The sequence below is a fragment of the Phlebotomus papatasi genome, chromosome 2 (genome assembly GCF_024763615.1).
Source record: "Phlebotomus papatasi isolate M1 chromosome 2, Ppap_2.1, whole genome shotgun sequence".
NCBI classification, from domain to species: Eukaryota; Metazoa; Arthropoda; class Insecta; order Diptera; family Psychodidae; genus Phlebotomus; species Phlebotomus papatasi.
The window spans coordinates 2,153,120-2,165,955 of NC_077223.1; the positions used below are offsets into that span (position 1 = coordinate 2,153,120).

Sequence of the window (12,836 nt, forward strand, 5' to 3'; positions counted from 1 at the left end):
CTTTTATCTACCATCTGAGATAATTGCAACTGTACGTGCACAATGGGGGCGTATAATGTGCTAAGGAAGGGATGAACCTCTCCCATAAAATTTCACCTCATCTTCTGTCCCCAAAAACCGAGCATTATATCCTGGTGAGGATCTCGCCGAGCTATCATAATCATCATCGATGGAGTCACACAATCTCCATGGACCATCTCACATGGCTTTATTGTCTGTTTTGCTGTTCGGCCCAGCGTCAGACAACAATTTTTGATACTATATACGATCTCTCCGTACAACGTGTGTTGTCTTGGAAACGCCCCTGCAATTTCCACCCACACTTTCATTCACTCCTTCAAGCATTTGTAAAATAACATTTAGGATTTTCCCGTGAGCTTTAATTTTTCCTTTCTTGCATCTTTCCCCTTCCGGCAGAGACATGCCATTGGAATGAGGGATCCCTATTGATGTCTACGGCGGAAGGGCGAGTTTGAGAGCAAAGTGAAGATATTTAGGAATGTGAATGAATATCTATACATGATGTCGTGCCTTCGAATGTACCAAATGCAAAATTAATAACAATAAAGTTCTCAAAAAAAAGTGATATTCCGACAGGAAAATCCTTAAGTGACTTTCATCTCCGAAACATTGGGATTTCCGTAAGAATAAACGGAAGTGGGTGAAATTGTAATTCGGAATGCAAAAGGCGGAAAAAAACAAATAAAATACGAGTGTGGCATTTTCCTTTTAAGATTTCACCCCACAGATATTTTTTCACAGACTTTCCCTCAAGCAAATTGATATAAGCATACCAAAAAGAAAGACTCCGAAACCACTTCAAAGGACCCCAAGGGATGGGGATCCTTGTCAAGAAACGGTGCATCTTGTAAATTCATATAAATTCAATATATATCCATTGCGCTCTCAAAGACAATTCCTCATTGTATAAGTTGATGGAAATTAATAAGAGATAATTCAATTATCTTGTTAATTCCTTTAGCACTGTCTTGGGCTCTAGTGGTTCTGCACTGGTACTATATATGTGGTGAAATTGAATAGAATAGTGAAGTAATTGGCTTATTGAATTACCCAAACACCGAGTAAATGCATTCGAAACCTCTTGAAAATTTCACACAAGCACCACTAATTTACAAAATTACCTGGGCAGACAGAACGAGCATTAAGGTAAATAATTGAACATTATGGGTTCGATCATTAATAAGCTTCAAACGAATTTTTGAAATAAATATAAAAAACAAACTGAAATTCACAAACGCAATTACACAAAATTATTTATTGGTTTACATTTAAAAGTTCAATTTGACTGCGAAAAATCTTTTAATTTTATAACAAATTTGGTTATACGCATTTAAAGAATATTGGCTTTATTTTTCAATTGAGGATAAATAATTTTAGTGAGTGAGAAATTTGTCCAAGAATAATACTCTAAATCTCGTACAATACACCATTTCCACGTAATCTGGGACACTTTTTCCTCTATTTAAAACAGTGACAAAATGACTTCAAAAATCAGTCAAGTTCTTCAAAAAGGAAGTAGAAGTTCATATGCTCACCGGTTTAATGCTCATAATATTGCATGTTCGAAATTTCGAAAACTTTGACAACTTTGAGAAAGAGTTTTTCCATCGTTTTACTCTGGAGGTTAGTCACCAACGCTAAGACGGCGGTGTACGCTGAAAACTACACGGAATCTCATTAAAACGAAATTGTACTTCGAATAGATGAATAAATTTGTAGTAGGCAGTGTCCTATCGACATTTCATATTTCCATACGGTTTTGCATAGAGGCACTGAAGACCATTGGCAAGTTTTTTCCTAAAGAGAATTGACCTATCAGTCTGATATATTTCGAAATCGTGCATAAAAAGCTATCTAAAAATACATATTTCATAATGTTCGCCGAAATAATACAAGAACTAGGAGCAAATTTGTTTAAGTCACGGTGCAATATCTGCAAAATTTTTACAAAGAAAACTGAAAAATAGCTTCACTTTTTATTAGGCTTGATGGGCCCCTGGTAGTAGGACTGTTGAGCCACGGTAAAAACTTTTGGACACTGACCAAAATATTTGAACAAATTTTCCTTTCGCCGTTGACTGGGTTAACAACTGTCGAATCGGCCGTACCATATACAAACTGAATTATTCTGATTGAAATTAGTTAGTTTGACTTTAAAAATCTATTATGTCCCTGTATAATTTTCATCTTTAATATTTAAAAAAGAAAGTATAACTCAAAAGTATTCATTTCCGAATCCGAAAAAGTCTTAAAATGTAAAAAAAAAGGTTTTAATAAGAATATTTTATATAATTTTACAAATTGTTGTTTTTCTAATTTTAGATTCTTTTAAATATGATTTACGGATTTTTCTAAGTTTTTATAATTTCGTTTTATAGGATGTCCTATCCAGTTTCAGCCTATTTTTTTCGCAATATCTTAATGCAAGCGCCTGGCAAGTTGGCCTTTTTATATGGAGCTATTTGAAGCCAATTCCTAAATTGATCTCGGACTCAGCTCACAGTGCTCCAAGGAAAAAAATTATTTAAACAAAAATTTAGTATATTTATCCCTCCATACGGAAAGGTATCTTATAATATGGAAAACTTCTCACTTTCTATATATTTAGCATAACGATCACGAGTGCAGTAAAATTCCCATACGCATTTGTATGTGAAAGTAGGAAATTGGCTTCAACTTTGAAGGCCACTCGCCGGGGACTAGTCTCAATGTATTACTTCTGGACTCTTGAAATCTATCTACTCGGGGCTTTTCAATTATGGTGTGCCATATATACAAATCAAACAGGCCATTTTTGAGATAAATATAAAATTGCGATACCAGCTAAAATACCGCAAACCAAAATTCCTAATAGGCCAAATTCCCGAATACATTGAAGAAATTCCCGAATGGGTCAAAATCCCGAAGAAAAGACCCCAAATAGTAAAATTCCAAATGGTGCAAATCCTGAAATTTTGATCATTAGACCATTTTTTAAATTTTGACTTTTTGGGATTTTGAGTTTCGGGATTTCGGTTTCCGAGATTCTGACGTTCGGAACCTTGGCCCTTTCGGGATTTTGATCAATTCGGAATTTCGATCCATTTGGGATTTTGGCTTTTCAGGATTTTGACTTCCCGGGATTTTGACCCATGCGGGATTTTGGCTTTGGAGATTTTAACGTTCGGGACCTTGGCCTTTTCGGACTTTTGATCAATTCGGAATTTCGGTCCATTTGGGATTTTGGTTTTTCAGGATTTTGACCCATACGGAATTTTGACATTGGAGGTATTGACTTTGAGGCCTTGGCTTGCTCGGGATTTTGATTAATTCGGAATTTCGGTCCATTTTGGATTATGAAAGTGATTGAACAGACTTCTGTTCGCTTGGTACGTAAGCCCAAGAAGTTTTTGTGTTTATGCACAGAGAGCGACAATCAGAACAAGTGACTCCCAACTCACAATTCAACCCAAATAGAGACAGGAAAAAAATCCCTGCCTCCACCCAGGCTTGAACCGGGGGCCTTTCGCAGTCCAGGCGAATGCTCTACCAACTGAGCTATGAAGACACTGGCTCTGACTGTCTTTTGCTACTGATCACAATTAATTTGGATTTAGCATTAAGGCTTTTCGGGATTTTGGATTTTGGCTTTTCAGAATTTTAAATTTTCGTAATTTCGACCCATTCGGGATTTTGGCTTTGTAGATTTTGACGTTCGGATCTTTGGCCTTTTTGCGATTTTGACCAATTCAGAATTTCGAACCATTTAGGATTTTGGCTAACGGTATTTTGGTTTTCAGAATCTTGGATTTCAATATTTAAACCGGAACCCATAAAATTCTACTATTACGTTTTTGAAGTAAAGTTGTTTGCTACTTTTGAATCAATAACCAAAAACATTCTAAAGTAAATATAAAGTGAAAATTTTCTAAGTGATTTTCCGTATAAAATATCAGACCAAATAAAGATGACTTATCCCTATTCCTTTTCGGAATCTCCCAATAACACTGCAAGAGCTATAGTATGGTGCAATTGTTTTTTAAGACACAACATATTTCCATTCTTGGATGCAAATGTGCTCTCTTTACATTCTCATCTCATCTAGAAGATTGACACTGGCAGCTTCTTTTATGTATCTCTGGAATGGGAAAATCTTCCCCTTCGGGATGAGATGTTGATCCCATTTCTCGTACTCTTTTTATCGAGGAGTAAATAGGAAAACTTTTTGATGGCAAACACTCACCCAAGTTGATGGATCTTTCACCCTCAATTCGCGCCACTTTTATCCCCCTCTGACACTGTATTTTTACCGCCAAAACGTCCAATGTCAGCAGAAATAGTAATTAGATTCTGATTGTTATTTTCTTGTGCCAGGCACCATCGAAAGGAGCTTAACAATTACACTTTTCACCATTCGCGTGGAGAATATTTAAATTCCCCTCATTAAATGTACTTCACTGATTTTTAATTTCAACTGTCGAATACCAGCACGATTTCTGCCCTCACCAGGCCGTCCTGGAAGTCCCGCCTTGAAGCTGCTCATGGTAAAATGAGGCTCTGAAAATGCCAGCGGAATATTGACGAGATGCTTCCATACCAGATAATTGAATCAATTATCCCTTGGTGACGCATAAAGATCTCCATCACTGGAATCAATTCTTAGCTAGAACTACCACTTTACACTACAGATAATGGACGTTCATAGTCTATTCTTCATTGTTGTATATAGTTATCAAGTGCTCACCATATAGTCATTATATCCCCTAAAAAATCATTAAAGCACAAACTTCTCACAATTCTGATTGTATTCCCGTGTTTTAGCCTCAACTTTGAGCCATTTTGCCGCCATAAAAGTGCCCTAAAGTAAGGGGTTAAAAGGCAGAAACTATGTCACACCCCCCACTTCGACATATCCCATATTTTTTTCCAGGACGACTGTAAATCGATTTCCCGAGGGTGAGTTTAAAAGGAAAATTTGATACTCCATGTGATGCCTAATGAAAACCGGGGGTTCCTTTTTGCGCCAACATGATATTAGGGACTCGAAAGAGGGGTTGGCGTTCATGGGTTTACTAACACGCTTTTGGCTTTTAAGCATGAAATTATCGTGGAAACATTTGTAGGACCTAATTAATTTGTTCGTATAATTTAGATTAGAAAAATGGAAAGGGATTCTTCATAGTCTTGATATAGGGCTTTTTTTTGATGACTATTATACAGAAGAACGAGGATCAACGAGGATCGTTTACGGTTTAAAACGATGGGTACGTGATATTGGATGTAGTCTCACTGGGGTATAGTACAATTAATTACACGAAAAACTATTCGTAAATTTTAGATTTTAGGCGTTTCAGGATATCGAAGTTTCGGACATAAAAACCGAAGTCGTAAAAGCGTAAAGTCGTAAAACCTAAGTCAAATTGAAAGGATTGAAGAAGAAATCGATTATCTTAACTATCTTAACTCGCCATATACTATTCAGTCATATTACCACACAGAAAAATAATCGAGTAAAACTTACTCGAATCGTTGTTGAATTGACTCTTTTTCGTTGTGATTTTCGATTAACTATATTTTAAAGTTGATATTACTTCTGTTTAGGTGTAATATTCGGAAGAGTTGTTTTCACTTTTTTTTCTTAAAATTTACATGACAAAAGAGTGAAAATAACTCTTTCAAATCCCAAAATGAATAGATTTTGCAATTTTATGTTTTATTTGTTATTTTATCATTTTCTTTATTAATATTTTCTTGATTTCAAGTTCCCTATATTCTGAGTGAAATACCACGTATGATGCACGCACATGTCTTCATGAAACACTGTTATGCATAATTCTAATTGATTTTTTATATGAAATTTGTCACACGAAAATGTTCTTGACTGAAGCATATTCTTAAAACGAAAACACTTAAGCAAATACTTCAGTCGACATGAAATTTTACATCGAAAAAGAGTAATAATTACAACGATATCCGACGAATTAATTCAACTCGCACGAAGAGTTGTTTCAACTCTATTTATTAAAATTTACAAGGAAAAAGAGTAACAATTACATCGATATTCGTAGAGTTAATTCATGAATCAACTGTTGTCATAGTTGATTGAATTAGTATAGTTCATTAGCGGTTCCGTGAGGAATCGCCACAACTGTAATTTAATCTAGCTACTTAAGTAAGAGAGTACAATTAAATTGGTCCAGAAAAACAAATTATTTACTAAGCCTTTGATCATGTTACTCAGCAGAGAGAGTCCTGTTATCGGACTGTTTTCACTTAGGATCTTAATGATCTTAATGTTATAATTTTCTAGTTTTCAGTTACGCAGAACCCGCAGAATATACCACCTTTTCGGAAAAGAAAAACAGCAAGATACCGACAAGATTATATCCGGAACGAATTTCCGATAATGCCCTTACGACTTTCAGGTTTCCATAAACTAGAATTATCGTAGTAATTATACGATTTTGGAGATTTTTGAAGATTCCAATGAAAAATCTTCCTGTATATTGAGACATTATTATTAATACAGACTCAAAATTGATTTTCCGGTAAAGTCTCACTGAATCCCTCTTGTATATAAAAATTTGAATGCAAATTTATAGAAAATGTTTTATCTACAAAATAAGGACAGCATAAGAATGTATTGGATTTCTCTCGTTTTTTTCAGCACATTTTTATGACTCGAGAGCAAACTGTAAAGTGCTCAACCTTTCAGAGAGGTACGCTATCTTATCTGAAAACTCGTAGACTGACCTGAAAGTGGGAGGCTATATAAAATCCTGGAGGTTTTCTTGCAACTTGAATGAATGGGAAAATGGTGAAATAGCAATCGTCCTTTATGTTCTGCCAGATGGAGAGGATTTATGCAGTGTCGAGGGATGAATGCAGAACGACTGCCATGGAGAGCTGAGTAGTATACACTCATATTTACTCAGTGTTGAGTGCATTATGTACCATCCCCATTCCCGGGCACGAAAGGGGGCTTTAGGGTGAGTATACAAAAGTGATGTGTATACCATGTGAAATTGATCAGGGCCCCCATGTCATGATACGCACAACAACCACAAGAAAAGTCATGAATCGCATTCGTTGCATTGGGAAAATGAATTGAGGATGAGTCGAAAAGGAGGGAAACTTTGAGGGATTTGTTCCAGAATGGGAAAATTCTATAAAGCAGAGGATGAATAAAACGAGCAGGAAGAATACCATCGATTTTTCTCTCTCAATACACAATGTAATTGACATGAATTTCCCTAGAGCACAAAAAAAATTATTTACAACATCAAAAACATCACCCAATCTCCCAAGTCAATCAAGACTTTTCTCAGTCATTGCCCTCCGTCCTCTTTTCTTATTAAAATGATTTATTAAAATACAGTTGTGCGTATCAGAAACAAATTAAACCTTCCGCTGTGATCCCTCCAATTAAAATTCTACCATATTTTCATTCAAGGGGCTTCATTTTCTCCCAGTATTTTCCCCAATTTTGTCACGAAATGTGTCACTTCCCCCAACTTCCTCAGGCTCCCCTATTAATATTCCAGACGAGAAATATTTGTCCAAGACATTGTGGAGTGAGAGCTATTTCTCTCTAAAGCACTAACTAAAAGCGTGAACTGGATTAATTTCAATCTCATTGAAAATTTGCTCGTTTGAATGACCAACATTGAGGCGATTTTTAATTACGGAGCTATTGTTCTTCTCATGAAGGGAAATTTAGCTGAAATCACATTTATAAATGAGGAGAACAGTGAAAGTTCAGTAATATAATTTTGAAGAATTTAAAATCGGTTGACAGCTGTCAAAAGTAATAAATTTGACACTGACAACTACAGATGAAATATGGTCGTTAATTTATTGTTTAAATTTATTAATTTTTAGCCTAAAATTGTTTTAATAACAATTTATTCTTTTCGTAGCCATAAACCTTATGACAGCTGTCAAATTGAGAAATCTGATATTAATGACCATAATCAAAAGCAAAATCTTTTCTCTGAGATATTTCTCTTCATTGATAGAAAAATTGGTATGAATTTGGGTTTAAATAAACTTTTACTATAAATCGATGAAAATATTTTAAAACAGTATTAAGAAATACGGTTTAAATTTATTGACAGCTGTCAAACTTATGAATACGACTGACTCAGTCAAATGTCTTACAATTATTTTACTGTAATATAATTCTTTTTTTTATTATTAAAATGCGATTTTGTGCTTAAGATATTATATTTTTTGTAGGAAGCTTCCATCATTTATGCAATATTATTTTAGTTTCTACACTGAGAAGAAAAAGAGGGTGTGATTAACTTTTTTTCTCATAACTTTTACATTTTTTAGGTGTAAAAATATATCAACATTTTTTAATGTTAATTTTACACCTTTTTAAGGGTAAAATTAACATGATAAAGGGTAACTTCAACCCACATTTCACTATAAAAAGTAAAATGTAAAACTAACATTTCCGGAATGTTATTTTAACTTTTTCGGATTTCTCTCAGTGTATTTAATTTTTCCCTTGCAATAATGCAATACCTTTTTGTGGTTTAATAACACTAGGCGCACTTGGTTTCAATTCCACTGAACTGATTTATTTTTTTTCAAATAACGATAGAACTATCCTAACTAACCTAGAACTATCGAATTTGTACACATAACACCAGGGGCGCTGTAGCCTAGGATATGTGAGAAAAAAACCTAGGGAAGTGACATATTTTTAGCACTTTCAAACGACTAACCATGACAATATTTTACATTCATTACTTTGCATTTCATGGAGATTTTTATCAGATATAGAGGAACGCCTTCAAGCTTCGCACATACTCTAGTTTCGAACACACTGTTTTCCCACATTCCTTTAAGGAATCTAACCTATCTATGGTAATATATTCAGAAAAGTTTTAGTGTTAAAAGCCAGAGTGTGTACGAAGCTTGAAAACCTTCCCGTATTCGTCGTACACTCCTCTTCTACTTGTTTTAGGAATTAGAGTTTACGAACGTCAATAAAATAAAATAAAAATTGAACTATAATTTAAATATGAAAACTTCAAAATTGTTGCATAGTGTTACAGTTTAAAGCAGTTTTTCAGATAAATACTTTGAATATTACTGAGAAGCGTAAAAGGGGGTTATTTATACTCCCATTTGGAAATGGAAATAAATAACATTTTTCACTTTTATTAATATATAGAATTATGATATTTGCGGTATGACTGCGAAAATGCGAAAATTATTATTATTTTCCCCTATTAATTTAAATGCATCGTTTTTACAATTTATTCTTTGCTGCATAAAATTAAGTGCATAATTAATTTTGGTACAAATATTTGCATAAAATGCCTCAAAAATGTTACTGCAAAATTTTTTTTTATATTTTAAAAAATGTCATTGGATTTTTATATTTATTTAATATTAAAATTCCTGGTTTTAGGGCTGTTCTAAACTTGCCGGGAAAATTGATTTGACAGCTGTTAAACTAGTACGAGTCACATGTTATCTGTTAAATTGGCAGTCATATTTTCAAGTTATAGTTGTTATATTTAGATTTCAGTTTATGTTCTGTCAGTGTAACCTGTCAAATTAACTTGAGGCACTTGACAATACTGTCAAATTAGTACAAAGTCACCTGACTTCTATCAAATTAATATGGCATTGTATAAATGAGCAGTAAAAGTGAAAATTGAGCAGTAACAAAAAAGAATTTGAAACAGTGATTTTATCGTTCAAATCTGGACAAAGAGAAAATAAAGGGTTTTTCATTCTATCTGCAACAATTCTAAATGTTAAATATATAAATTAGACCAATTTTTGTAAGGATTTAATTTTTTTATTGACCATAATTAGATATTTTACTGCTCATTTTTAATTTTTTACTGTCCATTTTGAATATTTTACTGCTCATTTGTTTTTTTGCCAATTAATATGAGCCATTTGGCATCACTTACGTTTTAATAATTTAAATCGACTGTTATTTTGAGTTGTTATCTGTCAAATTATTTCGAGGCACCTGACAAGGCTGGCATAGTACAAGTCAGCTATTTGCTAAACTTTTTTAATTTAAACGACAGTTATATTTTGAATTTATAGTTGTTATCTGTCAAATTAGTTTGAGATACCTGACAAGGCTGTTTATTTAGTACAAGTCACCTGATGTCTGTCAAATTAGTACGAGTCATTTGGCATCTGTTATGCTTTTCTAGTTGAAATCTTCAGTTATTTTTTGAAGTTTATAGTTGTTATCTGTCAAATTAGTTTGAGATAACTGACAAAGTTGTCAAATTAGTACGAAACACCTGAAATCTGTTAAGCTTTTCAAAATTAAATCAAAAGTTATGGCGCTGACACACCTTTTCAATTTAGAAAGAAAAACCCAATTGATTGAAATTTTACCTCTCACTTTTTCAAATTGAAATTAGATATAGTTGTCTGTTTCTGTCAAATGTAAATCCAAACTGAAATTGAAAATGAAATTGAAAATTCAATTTGTATTTGACGGAAAGAAACAACTGTATCCAATTTCAATTTAAAAGAGTAATGGCTCTGGCACACCTTTTCAATTGAATAAAATTTATTCGATTGAAATTTCACCTCTCACTCTTTCAAACTAAAATAAGATGAGTTTATCTCTTTCTGTTAAATTGAAATTTCAATTTAATTTTTAATTTCAATTTCAAATTTCATTTGAGATAAAGAGATAAATATATCTTATTTTAGTTTGAAAGAGTGAGAGGTGAAATTTCAAATGATTGAAATTCACTAAATTGAAAAGGTGTACTAGCGCCATTATATTTTGTATTTGTAGTTGTCATGTGTCAAGACACGAGACAAAGCTGTCAAATTAGTACAAGTCACTTGATATCTGTTACCTTTTTCGAATTTAAATCGACTGTTGTATTTTAAAATTATAGCTGTCATCTGTCAAATTAGTTTGAGAAAACTGACAAGTTTGTCAAATTAATACAAGTTATCTGACGTTTGTCAAATGAGAAACGAATTACCTAACATCTATTAATTTTTTAAAATTTAAACCAAGTCATCTATCATACGTCAAACTGTTCTAATTCAATTTCTACAGTTACGTTTTAAATTTATAGTTGTCGTCTAACACCTTTGACTAGTTTGACATCTGTCAAACTAGTATAATTCAAATTAATTGCCACTAAGTTAAATCTAAGGATCCATTGTACCAACACGTAAAGTTCTGAATTATGCAAGAACCCTTGAGTAAATATTAGAAGTTTTACAGAGTAGCAAACATCGGTTATTAATTTTCCCATCGCTTTGACTATCATCCTCAAATTCAATTATTTTCTATTCATAGTCTATTTTTCCACACCAACCGCTCCAAAAAGGGATGCCGAGAGCAAGTGCAAGCGGATGTGGAAAAAGAGATTAAAATTTAATTAAATTGATTGTTGACATGAGAGAATATATTTTCTCGATGGGAAAAGACTTCGTGCACGATTTGACTGAGAAGTGGACTTTTTTTTGTTTTTGATTTACAGAAATGACGAGGATTTTTAAACTGGAAAATCCATTGAAATATGCAGAAAGAGGGAGCTTTCAAGGAGATTTAGCTTTGGAAATGTGCACTTTGAATTCATATAGATGATATCTGACACGACGTTAGTGCAGATTTTCCATCAAACACTTCTCCACGAAGATTATTCCAATTGATGTGAATGAGACAGACATTTTTGATAAATAACCCATTAGGACTGATGAAATATCATATTTTGTTGAATGTCGTGGGAAACCTCTCAGGGTATTATCTCTTTAAAATCATCTTCTTTGAAAGTGAACTTATCATGCGGAATATTAAACTGGAGGAAGTTTCCATTCTTTCTCTAAATCCAAGGCACATTAACTTAAGTATAAGAATCAGCATGAGCACTATACTTAAACTTCCTAAGTCAAAATCCTCTTACAGACGAAACGGAGAGAACTAATTTCTTATCAACATTCCGCAAAAACTTCCAAATGCTTAAATAAGATTTAAAGTGCAATAATAATATTCTATCATTGCTGCATGAGGGGAGAAAAAGTTTTTCTCAGCATACAGAAAACTTTCTCCATCATCATTATGTTTGAAGGACTTTGAAATGTGTTTCAGATTCAATCTCGGCGAATTCTCATTAAGCTCCATTTCCATTAGTCATCTTTTCTCTCCATTTGCCAGCCTTCCCAAGTGGTCTTGTGGATGGTTTTGGGAGCGTCGGAAGAGCAAAAACACATCCCCTTGGATTAGTAATTTTCCATGTTTCCCTCCGCCCCATCCAGGAAAATCTCATTGTGGGTTAATCTCTTGTCATTTGCACAAAAGTGTTTCCAATTGGGGAGAAAAATAGGCTATAATTGTAAAAAATAACCTCCCCCAAACAATGGTCATTCGTGGACATTGATAAAATTCCTAGATTTATTTTTATGTCCTTAATTGTTTGTCATTCTTCTGCATTAACTTTTATGAGCACCAGGAAGAATATAATGGTAGAATTTCTTGGACATTTTCACCAAGTATGATAATAAATTGCTTCTGTAAAACATAAACCGCATGTCATTCACGTGTTGAAAACCAACAATAAACCAACAATAGCTTGTGGTATGCGAGATTTCACTTGGAGTTGACGGTGAGTCATCGTTTGCAAAAAACTCTATTGAAGCTTAATATAAAAATTTGAGGAGATAATTAGAATTTTTCTATAAAGTTAGTTTTCTGACAGCTGTCAAATTGGCACTTGACATCTGTCAAATTAGTATAGGAAATACTGGGGCACCACTAAACACGGGGTAGCAATAAACACTGAAATTTTTTAATAAGATATTCGACTTCAGTGAACAAG

General features: G+C 33.5%; 1 protein-coding gene and 1 non-coding gene across 2 annotated transcripts in view; both read right to left on the bottom strand.

Annotated features, from left to right (window-relative positions):
• Positions 1 to 12,836, bottom strand: part of LOC129802144 (protein tincar) — a 206,575-nt gene that overhangs the window by 100,032 nt on the left and 93,707 nt on the right. The gene's annotated exons all lie outside the window — the stretch shown is intronic.
• On the bottom strand, positions 3,496 to 3,568 carry Trnas-gga (transfer RNA serine (anticodon GGA)). The gene has a single exon. It is a non-coding gene; the product is annotated as a tRNA-Ser (tRNA).